Below are 27,662 nucleotides of genomic sequence, written 5' to 3'. Positions count from 1 at the left end.
AACATATATGGTATTATTTGTGAATTAGGCATAGAAATCAAGCATAAAATGTTAATACCTGAACCCTTAAGGATTATGTAGTTACATTCTCAAAAATTGACCATATTATTGGACACAAAACAAACTTCAGTAGATACAAGGACTTTGCATTAATCCCTATGGGACTACCATGGATTTAGGCTGGTATTCAATAATGAAAATAACAACAGAAATCCCACATATACTTGGAAGCTTAACAACTATCTCCTCTATAAAAACTTGGTCAGAAAATAAATACAGAAATAAATCAAAGGTTTTTTTTTTAATTCAATGAATATAAAGGTGTGGCAGATCCAAAGTATAGTACAACATGAAAGCAGTGCTAAGAGAAAAGCCATAGCTCTGAGTGCCTCCATAAAGAAAGTGGTGAGAACATACACTAGTACCTTAACAGCTCATCTGAAAGCTGTAGAAGAAAAAGAAGCAAATATACACAAGAGGAATAGACAGCAAGAAATATTCACACTCAGGGATGAAATCAACCAAGTAGAAACAAAAAGAAATATACAAAGAACCAAGAAAACCAGGAGCTGGTGCTTTGAGAAACTCAGCAAGATAAACACTTAGCCAGACTAACCACACGGGACAGAGATAATATTCAAATTAACACAGTAACAAATGAAAATGGAGGCATAACGACAGAAAGTGAGGACATTAAAAATAATTTCTTAAGATCCTACTATAAATGCCTATATTAAAAGAATTCACAGAGAAAAAGGAGAGAGGTGATTGGAGAAGTGTGGAGAGAAGAAGGTTTACGGGACATATGGAGAGGGGGATCTGGGCAAGGGGAAACCATTTGGAATGTAAACAAAGAACATAGAAAATAAAAATATTAAAAAAAAAAAACTCAAAGTAGTGGAGTAAATAGATTAATTTCCTAGACAGAAAACTGGTGACAAAGATAATCAGGATGAGGTAAAACATCTAAAGAGTCCCAGAATATTTAAGGAAATAGAAGCAGTCATTAGAAACTTCTCTATCAAAAAACAAAGTCAAGGTCCAGATGATTTTAGTTCAGAAATGTATCAGACCTTCAAAGGAGATCTAATAGCATTTTACACTATTCCATAAAATAGAAACAGAAGGAATACTACCCAATTCTTTCTATGAAGTTAAAGTTACACTGATACTTAAACCACAAAAAGACACGGTAATAAAGAAAAGTACTCACCATTTTCCCTTGTGAATGTCTATGCAAAATTACACAATAGTATACCCACAAACCGAATCCAAGAACACATTTAAATGATGAACAAGTAGGCTTAATCTCAGGGATTCATGGATGGTTCAATATGGAAATGCATCAACATAATACAAAATATAATCAAATTAAAAAATAAACAACCAACATGACCATCTTATTAAATGGTGATAAATCATTTGACACCACCTGCATGGTAAAAGTGGTACAAAGATGAAAAATTCAGGGTCCATACCCAAACATAGTAAAAGTAATATTCAACAAATAAATAGCCAATATCAAACTAAGTGGAGAGAAAACTGAAGCAATTCTACTAAAATCAGGCACTAAATTAGACTGCCTTCTCGCTCCTTATCTATTCAATATAGTACTAAAAGTTCTATCCAAAGCAATTAAGCAACAAAAGGAGGTGAAAGGGATAAAATTTAGTAAGGAAGAAGTCAAAGTATCACTATTTGCAGATGATATGATAGTATAGTTACGTGACTCCAAAAATATCACCAGAGAACTCCTTAACCTGATAAACAACTTCAGAAAAATGTCTGGATAGAAAATTAACTAAAATAAATCAGTAGCCTTCCTCTACACAAGGATAAAAAGGCTGAGAAAGAAATTAGTGAATAACAGCCTTCACAATATTATCAAAAATATATATAATGCCTTGGTGTTACTCTAACAGAGAAAGTGAATGATCTGTATGACAAGACTTCAAGTCCCAGGAAAAGAAATCAAAGAAGACCTCAAAAGGTGGAATGGTTTCCCATGCTCATGGATTGACAGGATTAATATATTAAAAATGGCCATCTTGAAGAAAGCAACATATGGATTTGGTGTAATCCCCATCAAAATTCCAAATCAATTCATAAGAGTTAAAAAGAGTAATGTGCTAATTCATCTGGAATAACTAAAAACCCAGGATAGTGAAAACTATTCTCAGCAGTAAAAGAACATGTGCGGGAGTCGTGGTCTCTGACCTTACACTGTATTACAGAGCATTAGCGATGAAATCTGTTGGTTATTGGTAAGAGTGAGGAAGATTGTTCGATGGAACAGAATTGAAGTCCCAGAAATTAAGACACACACACCTATGGTCGTTCGATCTTTGATAAAGGAGCTAAAATCATCCAGTGGAGTAAAACAAACAAACAAACAAAAAAAACCAAAAAACAAAAAACAAACAAAAAAACCTCAGCATTTTCAAGATATGATGCTGTTTCAACTGGTGGTCAGTATGTAGAAGAATGCAAATTGATTTATTCTTTTCTCCCTGCACAAGGGCTAAGTTCTAATGGATCAAGGATCTCTGCATAAAGCCAGATACACTGAATCTAATGGAAGAGAAACTAGGGAAGAGCCTCAAATACATACGCACAGGGAAATTTTTCCTGAGCAGAACACCAATGGCTTTAGCTCAAAGATTACAAATAGAAAAATGTGTTCTCATAAACCTGCTGACAATAGAACAAAACAGCAGCCAACAGATTTAGAAAAGATCTTATGAATCATACAAACGATAGAGGGCTAATATCCAATATATACAAAGACTTAGGCAAATGGATGGAGCTAGAGAACATCATACTAAGTGAGGTAACCCAGACTCAAAAGGTAAATCATGGTATGCACTCACTAATAAGTGGATATTAACCTAGAAAACTGGAATACCCAAATCATAATCCACACATCAAATGAGGTACAAGAAGAACGGAGTAGTGGCCCCTGGTTCTGGAAAGACTCAGTGAAGCAGTATAGGGCAAAACTAGAACAGGGAAGTGGGAAGATGTGGGTGGGAGGACAGGGGGAAAGAAGGGGGCTTATGGGACTTTCGGGGAGTGGGGGACTAGAAAAGGGGAAATCATTTGAAATGTAAATAAAAAATATATCGTATTAAAAAAAATAAGGCTGCTATGAACATAGTGGAGCATGTGTCCTTATTACATGCTGGGGTGTAATGTGGGCATATGCTCAGGAGTGGTTTAGTAGGGTCCTCTGGTAGTATTATGCCCAGTTTTCTGAGGATCTGCCAGACTGATTTCCAGAGTGCTTGCACCAGCTTGCAATCCCACCAGCAGTGCAGGAGTGTTTCTCTTTCTCCACATCCTCTCCAGCATCTGCTGTCACCTGAGTTTTTGATCTTAGCCTAACCAGGTGTCCTTCAACAGACGAATGTATACAGAAAAGGATTTACATTTTCACAATGGAGTTGTATTCATGTATAAAAAAGGCTGAATTCATGAAATTTGCAGGTACATGGATGGAACTAGAAAATAGCATCCTGAGTGAGGTAACATAGACACAAAATTACACACATGGTATTCACTCACTGGTAAATGGATATTAGCCCAATAGCTCACTCTATCCAAGATACTACTCCCAGCCCAAATGAAGTTTCAGAAGAAGGAAGACCAAGGTATGAATGCCTCAGACCAGAGAATGAATGAAAGGCCATTCAGAGACTGCCTCATGATCCATTCCGTATACAGTCATCCAAGCCAGACACTATTGCATATACAAAGAACGGGTTGTTGACAGAAACCTGATCTAACTGTCTGATGAGAGGCCCTGCCTGAGTCTGAAAAACACAGACAAACATTGGATTCAGCATGGGTTTCCTAATCGAAGTTTTAGAAAAAGGACTGAAGGTGCTGAAGGGCTTTGCAACCTGCAATGCACCATACAATGGAAATATGAAAGCGCCCTCGAATGGTGCTGGACTAACTGGATGTCTCCATGTAGAGGAATAAAAATAGATCCATACTTATCATGCACAAAACTAAAGTCCAAGTATATCAAGAAACTCAATATGAAACCGGATGCACTAAATCTCATGGAAGAGAAGGTGGGAAATACCCTTGATTGTAGGCAAAGCAAAAGCGCTGAGAAAGAAAATCACATACCCAGTTTTAAATCGGTGTAGGATTTCAGCCCGGCATTGTTGACATCTGAGCAGAAATTTGCTTGGCTGCAGGTAGCAAACTCTTGCAAACAGGGATGCTCAGAAAGGACTCTGGCCATCAGAAGTTGGCTCAGAGCACAGCGCCCTCTACTGTGAAGAAGTCACTGGCCTGCAGCTCTGAGCTGAGAACAGCTTATGCTTCTGGACAGACTCATGCATTGGCCAGGCTCCCTTTGTGGGATCAACAGTGTGGACAAGCAAGCTGGCAACTACGGGCTTGGCCAGGATCAAAAACCTGGCCCCAAACCATGGAAGTGCAAATGAGAAGCAATTGGTTAGTGTCTTCTGTCGTCTTGCACACTGGACGAGTGCACAGCAGGGCCATAGGCATGGGACAACTGCAGAAGGGAAGGGGTGTGGGAGAAAGAGAGCTCAGAGAGCTGAGCTTTATGGTCCTGGACTGTGCTGTCCTGAAGAACAAACAAACAAAGAAACAAAATATCCAAACCAAAACAAAACAAAACAAAAATGATGGGTGGTGCTGGCTCATGCCTTTAATCCCAAGCACTTGGGAGGCAGAGGCAGGTGGATTTCTGAGTTTGAGGCCAGCCTGACCTACAGAGTGAGTTCCAGGATAGCCAGGGCTATACAGAGAAACCCTGTCTCAAATAAACAAACAAACAAAAAAACAAAAACAAAAACAAAAGAAATAAAACCAAAACCAAACAAAACAAAAACAATAACAATAAAAATAACAAAAATAAAAACACCCTTCACAACAAAGGAATGCAGCTTCAATTGTGATTCTGGCAGATACCAATCTTGTAAGCCTCCAGAGTTGGGCAGTGGTGGGGTGAGGCAGATGCCTCGATACCCTTGTAGGGTCAAAAGCGTGTCTTTACCAATGACAGTTTCGCCATTCTTCTAGTAAATGGAAAGAAACTGGACAGATTTTCAGTGTTTAGAAATGAGAGGGAACTGAGTGGACAGAAAACACGGGTGTCTGCATCACATCTACTGCATACTCATAGCTGAGCACCAGGCTTTTCTGTCATCATTTAGTAATGCGCCCTGGGTTCAAATCAAATCCCACCTCATCCTGCCAGGAACAATTCGATCTGGTTAACAAGACAAAAGCACCAAAACAAAATCCCCCACGAGGTTGGAAATGACCTTCAGGGCCTGCTGACAGCCATGAAGAACTTGGCTTTGTGGGAAAGTCATAGTTATTTGCACCCTGAGAATGTAAAGGGTGGGCGCTCACCACAGTCATTCCTTTGTACAGGAAGAGCTGCCCCACGGCAACCCCTGCTGTGAAGAAGTGGCAGTGCATGGAACTCAGAGTCAGAGCTGTGGATCTAGGGAGCTTTGGAGCTTCTGCCTCCTTCCTTGGTCCCTGCACCAGCTGTGACCTCTACAAGTCTGGACAAGCAGACAGGGGGACTAACTATGGACTTGCCCAGGATTGCACGATTTGCCTAAAACTCAGGGTATGCAAATGAGTCATAAGGGGCCATCTTCCCTGTCAATCAAGTGTATTCTTGGGTCTTGCCTCCAAGGCAACAGAGCAAAATACAGTGTAATGGAAAAGACCAGCTAAAAGGTAAGAGAAATAGAGCCCTAATCAGTGCCATCCAGAAAACCTTAGGTGAACAGAAATGAAAGCGGCGGCAATGAGATTTGTGTTTGCACCGAGTTTGTCATGTTCCTGGAGAAGGAGGTGGTATCCTGAGTCTTGTTAAACTCATAGGTCATTTACCTCAGCTACACCAAAGGAAGTGCACCTTCAACTGAGATCCAAGCAAATACTAAGTTTGTAGACCTCCAGTATTGGGTGGTGGTGGGGTGGGGCAGATGCTTTGCTACCCTCGCCTGGCTCAAAGCTTGGCTTTACCAACTACAACATCAGCATGAATTTCTTAATAGAAAAAACAAAGAGCAGAGGGGACGCTCAAAGAAGTAGTCCCTGGGTTTTCTATTCTGTGTTGTCAACTCGATTACATCATCACAAATTATGCAAAATCCAAAACTTAAGGACACACCTTCAAAGGATTTGTTGTTTAGTTGATAGAAGGTAATCAGGGTCTTTGAAATAGGAGCACACCAATTAAATTGAGATCTCATTGTGCTGTCACCCTTTTCCCATCACCAGCTTTCCTTCCAGGTGATCCAGTAAACCATTCGAATGTAGTGATGAAAATATATTTATTCAATAAATCCAAACTCGTAAAATAAATATCAAATAATAATATGGGTTTGAATCTTTCTTTAGAATACATAATATAAGAATATATTTTTAAATTTTAATGTCTACTTTTAAGGACATGATATATATACATGATATATATATATATATGAACATACAATTCTGGTCCAAATGGTATCTCCCTTATCCCTATCCAAATTCTAGTACATAACACAGTCTGTATCCCTTAAGGTTCTAAATTAATTTAAAAGGGTTTCTAACTCCTAGACCAGGAGATGTTATTCATAATGGACATAGTCCTCACTCATAGAAGAAAAACTTATCTGTTCTTTAAATTATGACATATACATATTGCTATTATTATTCAGACCAAACATGTTAATTTAAAAATATATTTATCTTTTAAAGTGTTTCATTCAGTGATCTCTTCTAGTGAAGATCCTTAGAAAGAATCTGATTCCTGAGATTGACAGTGAATCAGAGTCAATGTGTGAGATGAGAGAAGTTATGTGTCTCCAGAATGGTGCTGTAAAATCGTGGATAACAGGAATCTACTGTCACCTGATTTCATGTGAGTCAGGGCTTGGCCTACAGAGGCTAAAACATTTGCTTTGCCATTCCTCACTGAGATGCCATAAATTTTCATGTCAGACTCCATTTTAGAGAACAACACATAACTTTGAACTCAGGTAAACTCACAGGCTGATACCTAGCACTTGTTTCCATGTTGCCCCCAACAAAGCCTGAGCCTAAATCCAGTCTCTAGGTTAATCCCCCAATAAGATCAGAGTTTCCAGGTTACACCCTCAGCAAAACCAGTGTCTCAGAGTATCCCTCCCAACAATCCTGCATCCCCAGGTTACAGTCCCATCCCTTGTCTACTGACCATCAATGCAGAAGGGAGCAGGAGTTTAAGTTTATGATATGACGTCCAGCAACAGTCAATTATGTTAAAGGCCACGTTAGCTTTCCAATTAGGTGCTTGTACATGTATTCCTGCTTGATGCTTACCATAAAGCCTTGCATCTATAGACATTAGCGGCTCCCCCACCATCAAAATCATTATGAATGATGGTGGTGCATTGGGGGAGAGGGCCTGGAGCTATCTCTAATAGAATAAAGATCCTGCTTTGAGTTGCATCTGATCGGCTGCTGTGTGTGCCTTCTTTTAGGATCAGTAACATTCCCCTGACTCAACCTGCTAAATTTCCACTAACACAGAATATCACGCCAAGACCTGTCTTTAAAAGGGAAAATAGAGAGATTGAGGTGATGATGGTAGAGCATTGGTCCAATATTCAAAACCATGGTTCACAATAAGGGCCTAACACAGGCTCCAAACAACACACCTATCGGACCATGAGAGTGGTAGAGCAGCCTTCACAGCAGCCTGGTCCTTTTACAGAACCTTCTCCTGTTTTAAGACCCCAACAGAAAACTTGCAGCTGTGGGCTACTTGGGATACTGGCCGGGGTAACAAATCCAAGTAAGGAGTGTGGTGTTTCCAGAGTCCTGATATACATACTAACTCTTGTGCTTCTTTCTTTGTGGTGGGAGTGGCCAAGTTCAATGACTTCTCTTTCCTTTTGGGATTAATGTCTCTGTGTACCCTACATGCCTAGATTCCTATGCACTGTAATGAATTAGAAGACTACTAAACTTTGGTTGGATTTATTTTCAGTCCCCTGGTGCACATATGAGTTACCAATGAGTCAAAATTAATTGACACCTTGTACTCTCCAGGTAATTTTTACATAACATACATTTAGATCAGTAACATGACATTAATTGGAAGACACAGATGATCAAGATCCCTTGTAACTTGTTATTACACAGGGCTGAAAACATAATATATATTCTCAAGGCAAAATTATAAAGGTATACCACTGTCAATGTCAAGTCAAATTGCTTCTGGTGATGATAATGGAGATATAGTGGCAAAAAGGTATTTACTAGATCAGTAGCTGCACACCACGTACCAAGAGCTGTGCTTATCTTCTGAAGTAAAGATGGCACTAAGTCACGTTGCTGGACCTAGGAAATAATTTTCTCACTCCTTCCAATAAATTATACTTAGCAGGAGGAAGAATTTCACTTAGGGTTCCTGCTCAGGCATATACACAACAGAACATTTGTCCTTTAAGTTCATTTCTGTTTTATTTATAACAGCTAGAAACTTGAAAATGTCCAGATGTTCCTCAACTGAAATATGGATACAGAAAACATGTTTTATTTTCAAATTTGAATACAACTCAGCTATTAAAAACAAGGGCATCACAATTTTACAGGTAAATTTTTACAACTAGAAACTACCATCCGGTCCAAGATAACCCAGACACAAATGGAAATGCAAGTATGTACAGAATTACAAGTGAATATTGAATATAAAGTACAGGATATCCACTCTGCTCTCCATAAATCAAAAGAGGCTAAACAAAAAAGACGTCCCAAATGAACATGGTTCAATCTCAGAAGGGGAAAAAGAAACAGTCATTAGCGGCAGAAGGAAAGGAGAAAACTGGACAAGAGAGCAGATAAGAAAGGGGAAGGGGGAGAGAACAGGAACAGGTGAGGTGAGAGACAGGAGAGGACCAGAGGGCCAGGAAAATAAATTGAAATCTGTAGCAGGTGGTGGTCGAAGTGTGGGGTAGATTAAAGATGCGCCAGAGATGACAAATTGGAGGGCACCACGGAGTCTATGGCGGTCATCTTAGCTGAAATACATGGAAATGAGATATGGACCCTGAAGAGGGCCACATCCTGCACCCAGGCAGGGACCCCATGGAGAGTTAAGGACACCACCTGAACCCAAACCATTTCCACCCCAAATTTGTCCTGTCTACAAGAAATTTAATCAAAATGATGGAGCAGAGACTGAGGGAATGCCCTAACGATCGATACCCTGCCCAACCCATGGGCAAACAACAAACCCTGACTTTACTGAGGATACTGTGTTATACTTGCAGGCAGTAGTTTAGCATCATTGTCCTCTGAGATCCTGAATCCAGAACCAGACTATAACAGGTGCAGAGACACCCAGCCTAACATTGGACAGGGCTCAGGGTGCCTTTGGGGAGAGGGTTGAAGGCAACTGAAGGAACAGGAAGTCCATACAAAGACCCTCAGAATCATCTAACCTGGACATTAGAAGACTGAGCCACCAACCAAAGAGAACACACAGGATGGACTGAGAATCCCACCATATATGCAACACATGTGCTGCACATTCTTCACATGGGTCACACAAAACTTGGAGAGGGAGCTGCCCCTTATGCTGTTGTCTGTCTGTCCAAACTGTTCCCTTAACTTGGCTACCTTCTCTGAACTCAGTAGGAGAGGATGAGCTTAACCATGCAGAGACTTGAAATTCTGTGCTTGGTGAATGCTCAAGTGGACTGCACCTTCCTTGGAGGAGTGAGGGTTGAATAACTGTTTAAGGTGAATGAAGAGATTGTAGAAAGTGGAATTTAAATTAAATAAATAAATGATAAATACATGAATGGGGAAAATGAACAAATATATATTACTAGAATGAAAATATAGAGGTTGAGCACTCTTACTAGTCAGCACATTTTCATCAGTGCAAAGTGGAGAAAAAGCACATTTGGATTAGTACAGATTTTCTACATCTGTACTTTTACATGAATCTTTCTATGTATATAGAAAGGGTAGATAATAGAATGTCCCAATAAAGGCTGTCCGTCCTGGGAAGTTAGAAAAATCAAGGACTGGTTAATTTCATGTTGCAGGATATTACAGCTGATCTTCAGTGTATACCCATATACTTAAGAAATAAGTACTTCCTAATACTAGTGTTAAAAAAATTCACCTTTGTTCAGGAAATTTAAGTAGTACAAGTACAAAAAACAAAGAACTACATTTCCGTGACCTTTCTATATGTAGGCTGCAAAAAGCAACTATAGCCTAGGTCAAAGGTGGATCCGAACATCTCAACAGATCCCAATTAAGAAAGAGTTTCTCATTTCAAAAGATATAATTAAGAAATATCTCCCACAGTAACCAGGGTTAGAGTTAGTGTTAGGGGATTAGAGGGTTATGGTTAGGATCTAGATGACGGTTTTTAGAATTTGGTTGCTTAGGAATTTAAGGGGTTAAGATAGGATTAGATATTTAGGATAAGTCCCAGGATTAGGGTCAGGTTTAGGTGGCCATCATTAATCTTGATGGCCTCACTGAATCAATAGTATCCCTATTACAAAAGAAAAAATGTCAGGGTTAGGGTCAGTCTCAGGGTTAGGTCAAAGGAGTTGTTTGTTGTACTAAGTGAACACAGCTTCTATCTTTTCACTCATCTGCCTTCCTAGTCCTCTGTTTCATAATATCAAAATCTTCTTTCCTGCCCCAATCAAAGTGGAAAGTGAGTTATCCAAGAACCTAGAATTCCCAGATGGGAAATATCTTTACATTATTATGGGGCACAGTTCACATACAACAGAAAACCAATACTGCTTTAGTTGTTCTAACTTTCACCTGGGGATCCTCATAAGATAGACAAAATCATGGGATTTGGTGCCCATCTTTATAATAATGTCATAAATATTGCATGGGCCATGTGTCTTCACCACAGTTTTAATAAATATAACCAGGTGGTACAAGATAAAATGGTGGCCATCATTATTCTTGATGGTCTCAGTGAATCAACAGTATCCCTATTATAACAAGTATCAGAATTATTTGTTATTCATTTTCCATCTTTTTTTTTTGGGGGGGGGTTGTTTGGATTTGTTTTTTTTTTTTGTTTGTTTGGTTTTTTGGTTTTGTTTTGTTTTTGATTTTTTTTTCAAGACAGGGTTTCTCTGTGTAGCCCTGGCTGTCCTGTAACTCATTCTGTAGACCAGGCTGGCCTCGAACTCAGAAATCCGCCCGCCTCTGACTCCCAGAGTGTTGGGATTACAGGTATGCACCACCACCACCCGGCTACATTTTACATCTTCTTTTAAAAGATATTTATTTATTTATTTATTTATTTACTTATTTATTTATTTATATATTTATATATTTATTTATCATATGTAAGTATAATGTAGCTGTCTTCAGACACTGGAAGAGAGCATCAGATCTCTTTATGGATGGTTGTGAACCACCATATGGGTGCTGGGATTTGAAATCATGACGTTTGGAAGAGCAGTCGGTGCTCTTACCTGCTGAGCCATCTCTCCAGGCCTACATTGTACATCTTAATGTTTTGATTTATTCTTATTCTAATAGTTTTTATCTTACTTATAATTAAACACAAATGCATGGCTTACTAAAATAGGCCATTTTATTACCTGTGTATAGACTATACACATGAGATCATGGTTTGTATTTAATATCAAGTACGTAATAGCAAATGGATTGCCACTAAATTAAACTTGCTAACATGGCCCTATTTCATTTTGATTCTTATGACATTAAAGTTAAATATTTATATGAACGTGTGCCCTACCACCAGCCTTTTTGAGCAGGAGTTTCAAAACTCCGCTAGCCACTGCTGCCCACCTAGCATGGAGTGCTCAGACCAAGGTGAAGCCCATTGTTCTCCAAGGGCACTGGTCTCCACCTGATGCCAGCCTCCTGCAGAGCAAGCACAACCAGTTCTGCAGACTTGTTTCCAGCTTTTGGGGGAGGGCTCTTGCCCCTCCTATGTGTATTTGGAGACCTTTATAAAACTTGGAGCCTTGAGCGGGAAATCCTTTCTCGGTTCCATGTTTCTCCAAAGGGAACTAGGAAGAGATTGTCTTCCAGGAATCTAAGGAGAGGATCTCTTCAGCACTTGTAGTAATATCAAAGCCCACTAACACAGTGATGCACTTCCTCCAACAAGGCCACACCACTTCATAATATGACTCACTTACTGTGGCATATTTAAATTATTACATTCCACTTCCTGGCCTCCTTTTGATTGTCCAAACAAATTAGAATATAGGAATCATACTTAAACAAGTAGAATACATGAGCTGCTACTTCAAAAACTGTATATAGCAGTCTCAAAGATGCCCAAAGGTCAAAGACTCTTCTGAAATTAATCCTATCATGTAATCATGTTTTTTAAAAAAGCACACCATGTACCTCCAAATCCACAGTTTATACTTCACCATTCCTAAAGGCAGCATAAGGAAATACTGGAGCAAAACACATATGAGGTGTAAAATCACCTTCGAAAAACAACTCAGGCCTGCTGACAGCCTGGAAGAACTTGGCTTGGGGGACAAGTCATAGCTACTAGAGAAGGGAGTGCACAGTGTGACCACTGAGATCACCACCACCTGGAGCGCCAGTGCCTCAGCACCCTCTGTGGTGAAGAAGTGTAAGGGCTGCAGCTCTGTAGGAGAACTGTGGAGACTTTAGGCTTCTAGCCAGGCCTCATTTCATGGTTCTGACTCTTGCATTGCCCTCAACGACCACACTCATCCTGCATGATAGTGGTTCCTTGGGGGGGACCAAGCTAATTCAAATAATATAAAATAATAAAATAACAACCCTACTATGAGTTACATCAGATCAGCTCCTATATGTTATTTTGTAGATCACTAACATTTCCCTAGCACTATACTTTTCTTCTCAAATCGTTGAAATTCACCTTGTAGACCAGGCTACTCAGAGAGATCCACCTGCTTGATTCACTCTCACAGTGCTTGGATTAAAGGTCTGAATCGCCACACCCAGCAGAAGACACTCACCTTTAATGCATAGATTGAATCTAGAAAACACACCTTTGATTTGGGCCACACCTTCATCTTGAGGCCTGTATAAGAACAATGAAGAAGTCAGTTTTCACATTGCCTGCTTGCTCTCTCCTGGATAGCAAGACTTAGCACTTCCGTGGCATTATTGATTACTTGTCTGTGATTCTATCTTCTACTGAAGACCAGCTGAGACATCCAGCCTCACGGACTGAGAACTTCTGGATTCTTGGACTTTGCTTCCCATCCAGCTGTTGTGGAATAAGGCAGACTGCATCATGTAAGTCATTCTAATATAATCCCCTATCAGGACAGAGAGAGTGAGTGAGAGATCATTCTATGTGATCTTTTACTCTTTAAAACAGGGAACCCGAGTAGATTTACTGACCCATGAGCACTTCCCCCACTGCCTGTCTCATCCGTCCACTATAATTTTAACTCTAGACAATTGCATCCAGAGTGATAGGATCTTAATTTGAGAAGCTTCACTCCTTTCTTGTTTGCTTGTTTGGATATTTTAGACTACGTTTTACTCTGTATCCCTAGCTGTCTTGAAACTAGGTCTGACTATCAGGTTGGCCTTGAGATCAGAGATCCAAATGCTCCTACTTCTATCCCCAATCTGCGTCTTGGAGAGCTCATCTATTGGCAATTTAGCAGCACAATTTAAAGTCCAGAACAGAAAGAAGCAAATGAGAAATTATAAAATGGAGTACACATTGAAAAATTATCCAACTAGAGTGCTGAAATCAATAAAATAGAAAAAGATGTAAGCAAGGAATTAATGAAACATGAAGTTAGTATTTTGAGCATGTTATTAGACAAGACAGGAAGTCCCTTATTGAAAGACAGAGAATACCAAAATTACTGAAATCTAAAATGAAAATGGAGAAAAAATATCAGAAAGTGAAGAAATTCCAAGATTGATAAAAACTGAAATTTAAAAGATTTGTCCTCCACCGAATTGCATATTCTAAAAGGAATAGGTAATTTCCTGGATAGGATCCACATTTCATAATTAAATCAAACCAAGATAAACAACCTCTTAAAAATATTTATTTACTTATTTATCCATGTTACAAAAATTAGTACACTATCACTGTCTTCAGACACACCAGAAGACGACATTAAATAAAATTATGGTTGGTTGTTAGTTACTATGTGATGTTTGGGCATTGAACTCATGACCTTTGCATGAGAAGTCAGTGCTCTTATCCACTGAACTCTCTCCATCCCTAACATAAACAACTTAGAGCTAAACATACAGCAAAAGAGAAGCCAATATTAATCTTCCACCAAAGAGAGCCCAGGACCATGTGTTTTAGGGTAGACATCCAGAGAGGAGTTAATGAGAATACTCCTCAAAATATTCAACAATGTAGGCAGAAGAAACAACCATGGTTGCTCAAATATCCAATCAAAAAAGTATAAGCAACAAAAGAGAATAACAGACCAATGTTCCTTAAAACCAAAAAAGCAAAAATACTTAATAAAACAAAACAGATAATAAGAACAATCTTTACACATTACCTAGGTCCAATATTGGCAATTTCTGGAACACACATTCTTTGTCTCTCAGAAAACACTACCCAGACGATTTCACCTCAGTGATGCTAATTTCTTCTTCATCACCTCTAATTCATTAGCTAGCCAGCATCAATTATGTCAGTGGTTCCTTCTATTCTTACCTCTTAAGACAGCCACATGGAAAAAGCAGCTGTGTTCTGCTCCTTGCTGAGGCTGGAACCTGGTTGGCCACATTGACTACATTTGTAAGGTTTCTGTAGTGGCTATTCCTGGTTGTCAACTTGACTATATCTTGAATGAACTACAATCTAGAATTGGAACACTCACCTATGATCCTAATTTGGAGGTTCAGAGATATAAGTTTCTGACCTGGATCTTGGTATGGAGATCTTGAAGCATAGCAACTATGAATTCCAGGAGATAAAGACAAGGAGATTTCTGAGTTCCAGATCATCTAGGATTAAAGGCATGGAGGCACACACCTTTAATCTGGACCACACCCTCTGCTGGAGACCCACACACCTTTAATCTGGGCCACACCCTCTGTTGGAGACCTACAGCCTTTAATGTGGGCTACACCGTCTGCTGGAGATATATAAGGACATTGGAAGAAGGAAGATTTACTCACTCTTCCTTGCCTGCTTGCCTTGTGGGACTGAGCAACTGCTAGATCCTTGGACTTCCATCCACAGCTGCTGCTGACCATTGTTGGGGAGTTGGACTATAGATTGTAACTCATTGACAAATTGCCTAACTATATAAAGACTATCCATACGTTCTGTTATTCTAGAGAACCCAAACTAATACAGAAGTTAGTACTGGGAGTGGTTCTATAGGAGCAGAGGTATAAGGATGAATGTTTCAAAATTTTGTAGTTGGTTGGTTGACCCAATAGCACCTTCAACTACTGAAACTTATCCAGATTCTCTCCCTCCTGGGAGCTCAGAGAATATTGAAGACCAGTGGATGAAACTCTATCTCAAGCTTAAGGAAGCTAATGTCTTTGATTATCTTGATGAATTAGGTGATTCGGTGGTAAACAATACTTTCTCCAAGTTGGGGAAATAATCGGAAAATTATTTTGCTGGCTGGTTGCTCTTAGCACCTCGGGGGAAAAACAATGAAGGAAAGGAAGGAGTTGTGTGATAAAATTGAAGAACTCCAGACTCAAGTAAACAATCTAAAAGTTGCTAAGTGTGCCCTTGAAGAGAATCTACTCTCTAGCATCCATAGAGCTCAAGTAGCAGAAAATCAAAATGAAGCCCTCATCATAAGGTTGGCTGAATTACAACGAAAATTTAAGTCTCAACCTGAGAGGGTGTCAGCAGTTAAATAAGGGCATTAATTGGCAAAGAATGGGATCCTATAACTTGGGATGGGGACGTGTGGGAAGACCCTGTTGAAATTGAGAATTTTGAATCTTCAGATCTTCAAGGATTTGCTCCACCTGAAGAAGTAGTACCCTCAACCCCACCCCTTGAAATAATGCCTTCTCCACTTGAGGAAATTAATCCCTCAGAGCCTGATAAACTAGCAGTGACTTTTGCTGACAATACTGATGTTTCTCAGGGCCCACCTATGATTTCTTCTAGACCTATAACCAGACTCAAGACAAAGCAGGCTCCTAAAGGGGACGAAGAAAGTGTAGTCCATGTGGAAATACACTATACTAATAAGGAGCTTAATGAGTTTGCTAATTCATTCAAGCAGAAGTCTGGGGAATATGCGTGGGAATGGATTTTAAGGGTGTGGGATAATGGTAGAAGGAACATAAAACTAGAGCAGGCTGAGTTTATTGGCATGGGCCCTCTGAGTGGAGATTCTAGGTTTAACATGGAAGGTCGCACAGTTAAAAAAGGTGTCAAAAGTTTGTTTGATTGGTTGACTGAAGTATTTATCAAAAGATGACCTACAGAAAAGGAGTTGGAGATGCCTGATATCCCTTGGTTTAGTGTTGATGAAGGGATTTTAAGGCTTAGGGAAGTTGCAATGTTAGAGTGGATACGTTGTGTAAAGCCCAATCTCCACAATGGGAAGGTCCTGAAGATATGCCCTTCACCAGTCCTATAAGACGCAAACTGGTGAGAGGAGCACCAGCACATTTAAAGAGTTTTGTTCTTGCCCTTTTCCTTGTGCCAGAACTTAGGGTTGGAGATGCTGCTGCTCAATTGGATGAACTAAATTCAATGGGTTTAATTAGGCCCCGAATAAACAAGGGCCAGGTGGCAGCATTGAATTGCCAGAGACAAGGTGATCGTAGTTATTATAATGAACAGTATAAACAAAACAATGTTTATAATGACATACCCCGTAATTGGCAGAGAGGTGGAATTTATAATGATATAAGTCTTTTGAACCTTTGGTGCTGGCTAATCAATAATGGTGTTTCCAGGGATGAAATACATAGGAAACCTACTGCATATCCCACAGAGTCCAGAAGCAGGCATCAGACTCCTCCAGAATTCAAATTAAAGAGGTTTGTAGCTGTCAGGTGAGTCCTCTGGGACGGCAACAAATGTTCTTAATGGAGAACACATCTCTCCTGCCCACACTACACTTGACTTTTGTCCTTCCAAGTAAGTGTGCTAGATCACTCCCAATCAAAGAGAGAAAATTCTGGAAATCTGTAGTGACAGGAACATGAGGTAGCCATGCTAATTGTGTTAGGCTGTTACACATACATGCTAGGATCTTTTGAGTTCAGGAACCAGCAGCAGGATCAGTGATTGTCAGTTTACAACAGATTTGTCACCTCTCATCTAGGATATCAGTGCAGATTAGGCCCATCAGATGACAGATACATCCTTTTTGTCAACTTGACTATATCTGGAATGAACTACAATTTAGAATCAGAAGGCTTAACTATGATCCTAATCTGGAGGCTCAGAGATACAAGTTTCTGACCTGGATCTTGGCATGGAGATCTTGAAGCATAGTGGCTATGAATTCCAGAAGATTCAGACAAGGAGATCTCTGAGTTCAAGACCATCTGGGATTAAAGACATGGAGGCGCACACCTTTAATCTGTGCTTTCGGGATGCTGTGTGTCTGGGTGCCACTCCGTTCCCCCCCCCCGCGCCCTCTTCCACCAGGACCCCTTTGTCTCTGAGGAAGCCTGGCGTGGCCCCCATCACCCGCGGCCTCACTTTCTGTTGCTCCTGCTGCCCCACTGACCCTGCCCCTCATTCCTGTCTGGCTTTCAGGATGGTGGTGCGGGCCCACCCCAGTGTTTTGAGCAGTGGTTGGCCTGCCTGTGGGATTCGGCCTGATGTCTGAGTGCTTATACAGCACAGGGCTCGTGGACTGGATGCATCCTCTGGGTCAGGGCCCTCATCTGTAGCTCCAGCCTGGCTCCACTGTGTCCTATTGTGGGAACAGTGCCTCACTGGAAGCCACTGCTTTGAATACGCAGCTGCCTGAGGCTGACACAGAGCGGTCACCCCGCTCAGAAGGGGACCTGTCACAGCCACTAGTAGAGCTCATGGCTTCCCTCCTGGCCTACTTGGCTAGCAGGTGAATAACAGGGTTTGGTGCTCAAGGCTTTCTTCTAGGGGAGCTCCCAGGATTCCCTCTGACGTACATGTCTTTGAATTAAGGCAATTGCACAGAGGTGCGGCCTGTCCAGTCTCACTTAGCAGAGCCTGAGAGCCATCATCTGCCTGCTGTTGCTGGCTTGGGGCAGCCCTGGCTTCTGGGCATGGGGTAGTCCTTGCTATCGGAGACCAGACCTGGCTGCAGGGGCACAGCCCTAGCTGCAGAGGCCCAGTCCTGGCTGCAGGAGTCCAGCCCTGGCTGCAGGGGTCCAGCCCTGGCTACAGGGGTCCAGACCTGGCTGCAGGGGCCCAGTCCTGGCGGCAGGGGTACAGCCCTGTCTGCAGGGGCCCAGTCCTGGCTGCAGGGGTCCATCCCTGGCTGCAGGGGTACAGCCCTGTATGCAGGGGCCCAGTCCTGGCTGCAGGGCCCCAGCCCTGGCTGCAGGGGTCCAGCCCTGGCTGCAGGGGCCCAGCCATGGCTGCAGGGGCCCAGCCCTGGCTGTAGGGTCTCAGCCCTGGCTGCAGGGGCCCAGCCCTGGCTGCAGGGGCCCAGCCCTGGCTGCAGGGGCCCAGCCCTGGCTGTAGGGGCCCAGCCCTTGCTGCAGGGGCCCAGCCCTGACTGTAGGGTCTCAGCCCTGGCTGCAGGGGCCCAGCCCTGGCTGCAGGGGCCCAGCCCTGGCTGTAAGGTCTCAGCCCTGGCTGCAGGGGCCCAGTCCTGGCTTCAGGGGCCTAGCCCTGGCTGTAGAGTCTCAGCCCTGCCTGCAGGGGACCAGTCCTAGCTGCAGGGGTACAGCCTTAGTTGCAGGGCCCCAGCCCTGGCTGCAGGGGTACAGGCCTGGCTGCAGGGGTCCAGCCCTGGCTGCAGGGGCCCAGCCCTGGCTGCAGGGGCCCAGCCATGGCTCTAGGGTCTCAGGCCTGGCTGCAGGGTCTTAGCCCTGGGGCCCAGCCCTGGCTGCAGGGGTCTAGCCCTGGCTGCAGGGGCCCAGCCCTGGCTGTAGGGTCTCAGCCCTGGGGCCAAGCCCTGGCTGCAGGGGCCCAGTCCTGGCTGTAGGGTCTCAGCCCTGGGGCCAAGCCCTGGCTGCAGGGGCCCAGCCCTGGCTGTAGGGTATCAGCCCTGGCTGCAGGGGTCCAGCCCTGGCTACAGTCCAGCCCTAACTGCTTCTGTATGCTCCCTTGTCTGCACCTTTCACAGCACTGTGGCACACTACACGGCAGGCAGGCTGCTCTCCTGGTGTCGGGGTTCTTCTCTCTGCTGGGCTCCAGCCTTGCTTTCATAGAACCCAAAGGGGCCGACCCAGCTGCCTCCCTCTGTAGAGGCCGCTCCAGCCTTCTTGCCCCTCCCTTTCCTGAGAGGGCATGAGGCTGTTCCCAGGCTGGTCCTAGCTCTAGGAAAGGGGCTGTGGGATGAAAGGTGATATATAAATGTAAGGTGATGATTATTTATTTGACAGGGACAGCTGCCTGTGGTGAAAAATGTAATCTAGTAATCCTTGTGTGAAAATCGGGTCTGTGCCTCAGTGAGCTGCCTGAAGCAGAAAGGAAGGACCATTTTCCCTCTCTCTCCCCACTTCCTTACCCCGCCCCATCCCTGCCAGCTCTGCTCACATCCAAAGTTCCCAAGCTCTTGTAGCCTGGTAGGATGTCTGCAGATGCATGTAGCATACCTATGTATACATACATTATGCATCCTGCTGCATGAGTATTGCATACATGTGGCACATACTCCATGTGTCTTGCTTCTTTTGATTGTGGTTAGCGGGCTATCACGGATTTTTAAGCTTTCCCACTTATAACCTCTTTCCATCAGGGACATTTTTACATGGTCCTGGAAGTATAGTATATAAATCAACCATTTCCTAACAATGAATGATAAATTTGTTTAAAGATGATTTTTTAATATGCATATTTTATCATTTATTAAAGAGAGTAGCAAATTTGCATACTAATGGGGTGGACGAGCTTGTAAGTTTTCACAGAAAGATTTAGTTCTTGGTGGAATATTTGATGCAGCAAGACACAGAGCGTCTTCAGTGTTTCTCAGAGTTGATCGATATTTTGATTTAATGATCGCCAACGCTGAGGCTGCTGCTTCACACAAACACATAGCACAAAACCAGCAGAAGTCTGTTGAGGCCTATTCGAGAAACTGTTGGAAATTCTAACCCAAAATCTGCTTCACAATTTTTTATGACACCCAAGGCAGCAACTCCAAGAATATTTTTTAAAAACCAAACATTTGTAATGTAACACAATCCAAAAGATGCGCTGATTTGATTCTTAGGCGCTAGGAGTGACTGAAGGAAAACACGCAAAGCCTTTGTTTTCCGTAATCAAACCATTCTGTTTGTGTAAGCACACACAGTGTGCTAAGCGCTCGAGAACACTGCTGTTCATAGCACGCAGGGGTCTCTGCTCGCAGCAGAGATGCTGCAGGCTGCGTTCATCGGCGGTGTGTGGTGTGGCGGGTCACATCCCACATCCCTCCATCAGAACCCAGGCTGCGGGGAAGTCACATGATGCAGCACAAGTGAGCTCCTGCAGGATCAACTTGGGCTCACTACAGATTTCACTTTGAGTCAGTTTTCAGTCCTTGTGAATTTTGATAATTTTCCAGCCCCCCGTAATGTTCATTTACAGGTGGGATTCGGCCACAGCCCGCTGCTTTAGATACCTGACTTTCTATGACTTTGAAAGCCAAGGCGTTAATGGTGCAATATGGCTAACCGACCTCAGCCTGATTTGAACAGACATCCTTTCTTGCTCAAGCTTGCGCATTGCACTTAGTTGTTGGGTCTTCTTTGGTCCCAGCCTGCATCAGGTTTTCCTTGTCTCCATCACTATGGTAGGCTGCAAGGCCTGGTCAGCCCACTAGACCCTGTCACTCTGGGTGCTTCCTTATGATGATATTAAAATAATACATTTTGGGCACATCCCCACAACCCTGACGCTGTCCTCCTTGGAACAGTGTCGGGACCATGAAGCCCGCGTGTGTAATTACTGGTGATGTCACCCTTGATCACAAGGAGGAGGCACTGCCATGCAGTGCCGTGCTGTAGAGCTATAATTTCTTCTCTGAAATTAATAAGTGTGTGGAGAAGTGGATACTTCTGACATTAGTGAAATGCCCAGTTGTTCCTTGGACCTTCACCCACTGATTTTAGCTAATCCGTCGGCCGTGCTGTCTGCTACAGCAATGTTTGCATAAGTGTGATTTTCTCTTTACCTCATTGTTCTGCCTTTATTAGTTGTAATTCTGGAAGGAACTGCCTCCTCCCACTTATTTCTTTATTCACTTAGTTATTCTTATCATTGCAGGCTCATAAATCCATAACACAATAAAAAGCACGGACAAACGACACGTAATAAAAATGACATTTATTCTGTGGATTCTGGCTGAATAGATGTTTACTTTGTTCCAGTCGTTCTTGCTAGAGTGACTGAGGCATCATTTAGTTGGTGCCTGTGACCTTTTGAACCAGCAAGGCGCTTACCTTTTTATTTTTACAGTATTGTTTATATTCAGGCATCACAGAAAACCCTAGATTCATGCCCTGTCCCTGGAACCGGTCACTGCTGTAAGGATCCCCATTTCTGCTAGAGACCAGGTTTTGGAACCCTGACTTAGTTGCTGCTCTAAAGAGCCCTGGCTCCCGTTAGAGAATGTTTAGAAAGCAGGATGCAGGCCTGAGCTTGCTTATTGATGCCAGGGTCGCACGGCTTCCAGGGCTCCCCAGAGATCAGCGCTGGGAGACACATGGCTGCCAACAAGGCCACGTGCCTATGTATATTTATTTCTATTTATATTGTTAAAATTGTGAGTTTGTGCTGATTTTTAATTGCTTTTTGTTTGGCAGCATTGCAGTTGGCAAGGACTTGGGAAATCAAATCCAAGCTGTCCCCTCTCAGAGGAGAGTGACTGAGGGGACCCAGGCAGGCGGTCAGAGGTAGGTCTGCGGCTGGGGCTTTGGTTTCTGGATACCTGACATATTAGGTACATTTCTGTTTTTGTGATAAAACACCACAACCATGGCAACTCATAGAAGGAAGGGTTTGGCTTATTGTTTCATGGGGATGAGAGTCCATCACCATCGTGCCTCAGCAGGAAGGGCCGAGAGCTCACATCACATTCTAAGCAAAGAGAGAGAAAATGTGTCATGGTGCAAGGTTTTAAACTCTTAAAACCTACACCCAGTGACATATTTCCTCTAGCAACCCCACATCTATACCTGACCAAGTAGGGCCACTAAGTAGGGAGCCAAGTATTCAAATGGCTGAGAATATGGGGGACACGTTATTCATACTAACGGTACCGGACATCTTTAGACAGCAGAGGAATATGGTGTACTGAGCAGTGTCTGTCTGCATTGATATCTGCTTGGAGAGCCTGTGCTCTTCTAGTTTGGAATAAAGATCTTTACTGACATAATCAAGCTAAGATGAGATCCTCTGGGGTTGGTCATATTGGGCTAGCTGATGATTGGTGTTCATCTAAGAGAGAAATTTGGACACTGAGACAAAGGGAGAATGCCATTTGATGATGGAGGCCGAGAGGATTGATTTGTCTGCTGAGGACTGACAGCTACACCCACATCCGAGAGAACAAGGAAGGAGGCTCTCCCAGCAGCCTCACAGAGGCCTGGCTCTGTGGACAGACATCTTGGCTGTCTAGAACTCTGGGGCGTGAATTCTGTTGTTTCAGGTGTTATGTGATGTTTCTATTGTTGTGATAAAACACCACAACCATGACAACTCTACACAGTGAAGCATCTGATGGGTATTGCTGTCCATCTTCTGCAGATGGGAATATTCACTTTCTGTCAAAAGATGGTGGGTGTGGTGCCCCATATTCTTGGGCAAATGAATTCTTAGATGGCTGGATCCCCAAGTCCTCTCAGTGACTGTCCTATGTGAAATTTGTCGCCCAGGGGTGCCCTGGATTGTGCTCTGAGAACAAGACATTGTGAGTGTGTGGTTCTATGCTAGGGCACCCCTTCAGTCACATTTGCATTTGGGCAAGATGAGGACCCAGAGGGCTTCGACTGTGAACGGTGCCTTCTGATGGTCCTCACCCCCTTCCCTCTTCCCCAGACCTTAGCGCTCTGAGGCTGGTCTCCTGCAGCTTGGGTCCTGCCTTGCACAGCTCGAGGGCACCTTGTAGCGCTGGGCCTCACTTCACACATCCACTTCCTTCCTGAGGTTCACTCTGTGCCCTTTCATGAGCACGGGCAGCTCGGGGAAGCCCGGAGCATCCTGTGCTGTGTGGCGCGTAGTCACTCTGGGCTCAGGGCCTCTGGCCACACTCTCCTCCAGGCTGCGTGTGGCTCCAGGCGCTCCTGTCATGACTACATTAACTCTTTCTTCCACGATGCCACGATTCTGACCTGCGTGGCTCACCTGACAGTTCGCTTACTTGGAAGAAGTGGCCTTTTAATGTCAGCTTGTATTCACTCGTAGATTTGATTGAGCACTTCTGCAGAATAGAGGCCATGGTTTACCTCAAAGATGCTCTACTTGGTTGGTATGTGTTGCCTTTATACCGGGGGGGGGGCGGTGGGGAGAGGGGTGGGGTAGAGGAACACCCACGTCAGCATATCTTGTTGCCTTTGGGGTAGAAGATTCAAAGCTATGTAAGGGGAAGGTGAGACCTTTTTTTGGTTTTCTTTTAAATTTTTTTTATTTTCTATATTCTTTGTTTAAATTCCAAATGATTTTCTATTTCCCAGTTGCCCTCTCCCCAAAAGTCCCATAAGCCCTCTTCCCTCTGCCCATTCTCTGATCAAACCCCCTCCTACTTGCCTGTCCTGGTACTCCCTTACAATGCTGCATCAAGCCTTTCCAGGACCAGGGACCTCTCCTTCCTACTTCTTGGGAATCATTTGATATGTGAATTGTGTCTTGGGTATTCAGAGCTTCTGAGCTAATATCCACTTATCACTGACTGCATTCCATGTCTGTTCTTTTGTGAATGTCAGCCCAGGAAGCTGAAATGGCAGCTCTGAAAATGTCATTAGATATAAGAAAGGACATTAAAGTCATTAGAGCCACTTCCTGTGGTGTAACAACACTTCTTATTATGTTACAGTCACTTCGTATCAAGCCACAGCCACTTCCTGTGACAGTGACGTTCACTTCCAGTCATAAAATAGACACTTTCTCTAAAACTTGAGACAATTCCTGTGATATACACTCACTTTAGGTTAGGGCCAGGCCCTTCCTGTGGCATCACAACCACTTCTGGGTGTGGCATGGACACTTCCTGTTCTTCAAATAGTCACTTCCAGTGCTGATGTGTCTCTCTGCTTCCTCTGGGTTCATAGACTTAGGCATGCCTTTCTCACTGTGGTAAGGTTATCTTTTCCCCAGGGTCAAGACACAGAGGGCTGGTGTGCCATTGCTAGTTCTCATTTCCATGGGACCATTTATAAGGCGAGGAGCCTTCTGATGAGCAAGGACTAAACTCCATCCCAGAGTGCAACAAGACAGCCCAGGGTGTGGCCCCTAGAAATCGGGTTCCTCATGTCCTTGATTGCACCAGACCCAGGAGTCCCCACACTCTCTGATGAGAAAAAATATATGATCTGGGCCAAAAACCTGTTGATGTCTCAGTGTTGTAAAAGATGAGGGAGGACAGCTAACTGACTACAAACTAATGTTTGAGAGAAAATGGGTCTACACAGAAATAAAGGAAGAAATGAGAGACTTTCTAGAGTTCATTGGAAATGAATATGCAACATGCACAATCTCATGGAACACAAAGAAAATGAAAGTGGAGCTAAAAGAAAGTTCACAGCACAAAATGCCTACATGAAAAAATTGGAGAACTCCCATGCTGGCAATTTAGCAACACGTTTTAAAAGCTCCAACAAAAAGAAGTGAGGGAGCAAAGAAAATGAGGAAGAGACATCAAGAAATTATCAAGTTGGGGGATGAAATTGATAAAATAGGAAGAGAACAATTCAAAGAATTAATGAAACATGGACTTGGCCTTTTGATCCTTTTATTAGACAAGATAAACAAACCCCTATTAAAAGATAAAGAATTTACAAAATAATGAAATCTAAAATGAAATGGGGGATTACATAACAGGTAATGAAATCCAGAGAGTAGTAAAGACATAGTTTAAAAAGGGTGCATTCCACCAACTTGGAAATTCTAAAAGAAATAGTTAACTTCCTCAATATATTCCACATCCCAAAATTAAACTAGAGAAAAACAACTTAAACTGACATAAACATGAAGGAAAACATAATTCATTAAAAATATGTCCCCAATATGAGCCCACATCCATGAGTTTAAGGGTAGAGTCCTACCAGACTTTCAAAGAGGATTGAACAAGAATTCAGTGTTTTCAACAATATAGAAACAAAATAAATATCAGTCAATTTATTTTCTCAACCCCTGATTACTCATATATCCAGTCAGGAAAGACTGAGCAATTAAAGATAATTACAGACAAATTATCCCTAAAACCACAGGTTCAAAAATACTTAAAAGATAAAACAAATAAAATAAAATATAAAACACATCAAAAGATCATCCACCATTAACAATGAGGAAGGCTTCATTCTAGAAACAGTGACGGTTCAACAAAATGGGATTAAAGTGTAAGAAAAACCAAGAATCGATCATTTCATGAGGTAAGGTAAAATTCTCTGAAAATATTCAACACCACTTTATGATAAATTTCTCAGAGTTCTGGTGCTTACTGGGGCTGGAACATGGCACCCTCTATTCCATTATCAGCAGCTTTCAATATTTCAAATACATCACGGCCTAATCTTGGTTTTCCTGGAACTTGCTTAGAGATCTACCTTGATCTCAAAGATCTGCTTGACTCTGTCTCGTGAATGGTGGGTTAAAAAGAATGTAACACCATGACATGAACTAAGCTTTTCTGTTTATATTTTAAACTCAGAACCCAGAATCCAAATCTATCTCTTGGCAATTTGACACATAATTGTATCTTCATGTGTCTACATCAAAACAGTATCCAGGTAATAATAATTCCTAACATGATACAGTTCTCTTTCATACAACTGCAAATCCATATGTTTAGCTGAATGTAATCTTGTCCTAATGTAACCATTCCTTTAATGCCATTGAATATCCTTGATCAGACAATTAAACTTCATTCAACTTCCTGATAAAGCCTTGTATTTTGAACCTTTCTTTTTTTTATTTTTCCTTTCTTAGTTTCTATGGTATTTAAAAACTTTCAGGCCAAATTCTATGCGGTGATTTTCATGACTTACTTTGTCAATACAATTAATGTAATCATCTTTACCTTAACCTCAAAGAAACTCTTCAGATGAGGGTAGCGAACTTCTTTGCAAAAACATAAAAAAAAAAAAAATCTCCAGAATGGAAATAATCCCAAGCACCCATGTCTATCATATCCTACTTTATGATACCCTCCTAATTCCCAGTTAATTCATGATCATTTTCATTATGTTTCTCTCCAGCACACAGAATTTGGAGACTTATCCCTGGTGAAAACACTTTACCACATTGATTACATTAATAAGTTTTCTGTCCAGTGTGTGTTCTTTTATGATACTGGAGACAACTGGGTCTTGCAAAGGCTTTACCACATTGATTACATTCATAAGGTTTCTCTCCAGTATGTGTTCTTTTATGATTTTGGAGATTACTGTGATAGGCAAAGGCTTTACCACATTGATTACATTCATAAGGTTTCTCTCCAGTATGTGTTCTTTTATGTCTTTGGAGATCACTGGGTCTTGCAAAGGCTTTACCACATTGATTACATTCATAAAGTTTCTCTCCAGTATGTGTTCTTTTATTATATTGGAGATTACTGGGCTGTGCAAAGGCTTTACCACATTGATTACATTCATAAGGTTTCTCTCCAGTATGTGTTCTTTTATGATTTTGGAGATTACTGGGTCTTGCAAAGGCTTTACCACATTGATTACATTCATATGGTTTCTCTCCAGTATGTGTTGTTTTATGATATTGGAGATTTTTGCATCTTGTAAAGGCTTTACCACATTGATTACACTCATAGAGTTTCACTCCAGTATATCTTCTTACATGCCTGCAACGATAATTAGCACATGTGAAAACTTTACGGCATTCATTACTCTGATCAATCATGTAATCAATATGAATTATGTTTACGATTTGTCTAATTGTTAAAAAAAAGCATCTTGAGGATTTAGCACTTTATATGTTCATGGTGTTCTCACTCATCATGAGTTGTTCAAGACATCTGTAATGGTTATTACATGGCTCATATTTATAGTACCCTCTTTTTGTATGATGTATTTTAGCTATCTGAAGAAAGTTATAAAAACTCTGATCTTTATAACACTGATTGTATTCATATTTTCCTCTACTGTGAATTACAACATTTTTGACTGCAAACCAGGACCCAAAGAAAAATTTCCAAATTCCTAAGTGCCCAGAAAGGTTTTCTACACTTTCAGTTTAGGGATATTCCCTGTAAAACTAAAAAAAAAACAAGTAATTGCAAATGTCTTTCATATTCCTAATTACTTTCAAAGGCAGAATACTACATATCTTCTTCTTTCAGAACAAAAAAATTATGTTT

General features: G+C 42.0%; 1 pseudogene; it reads right to left on the bottom strand.

Moving 5' to 3' along the window:
• LOC127672662 (zinc finger protein 431-like) overlaps positions 1-27,662 on the bottom strand; it is a 45,313-nt pseudogene that overhangs the window by 16,717 nt on the left and 934 nt on the right.

This window comes from Apodemus sylvaticus, chromosome 22 (genome assembly GCF_947179515.1).
Source record: "Apodemus sylvaticus chromosome 22, mApoSyl1.1, whole genome shotgun sequence".
Taxonomy (NCBI): domain Eukaryota; kingdom Metazoa; phylum Chordata; class Mammalia; order Rodentia; family Muridae; genus Apodemus; species Apodemus sylvaticus.
This window is presented reverse-complemented; position numbering and strand designations above follow the sequence as displayed.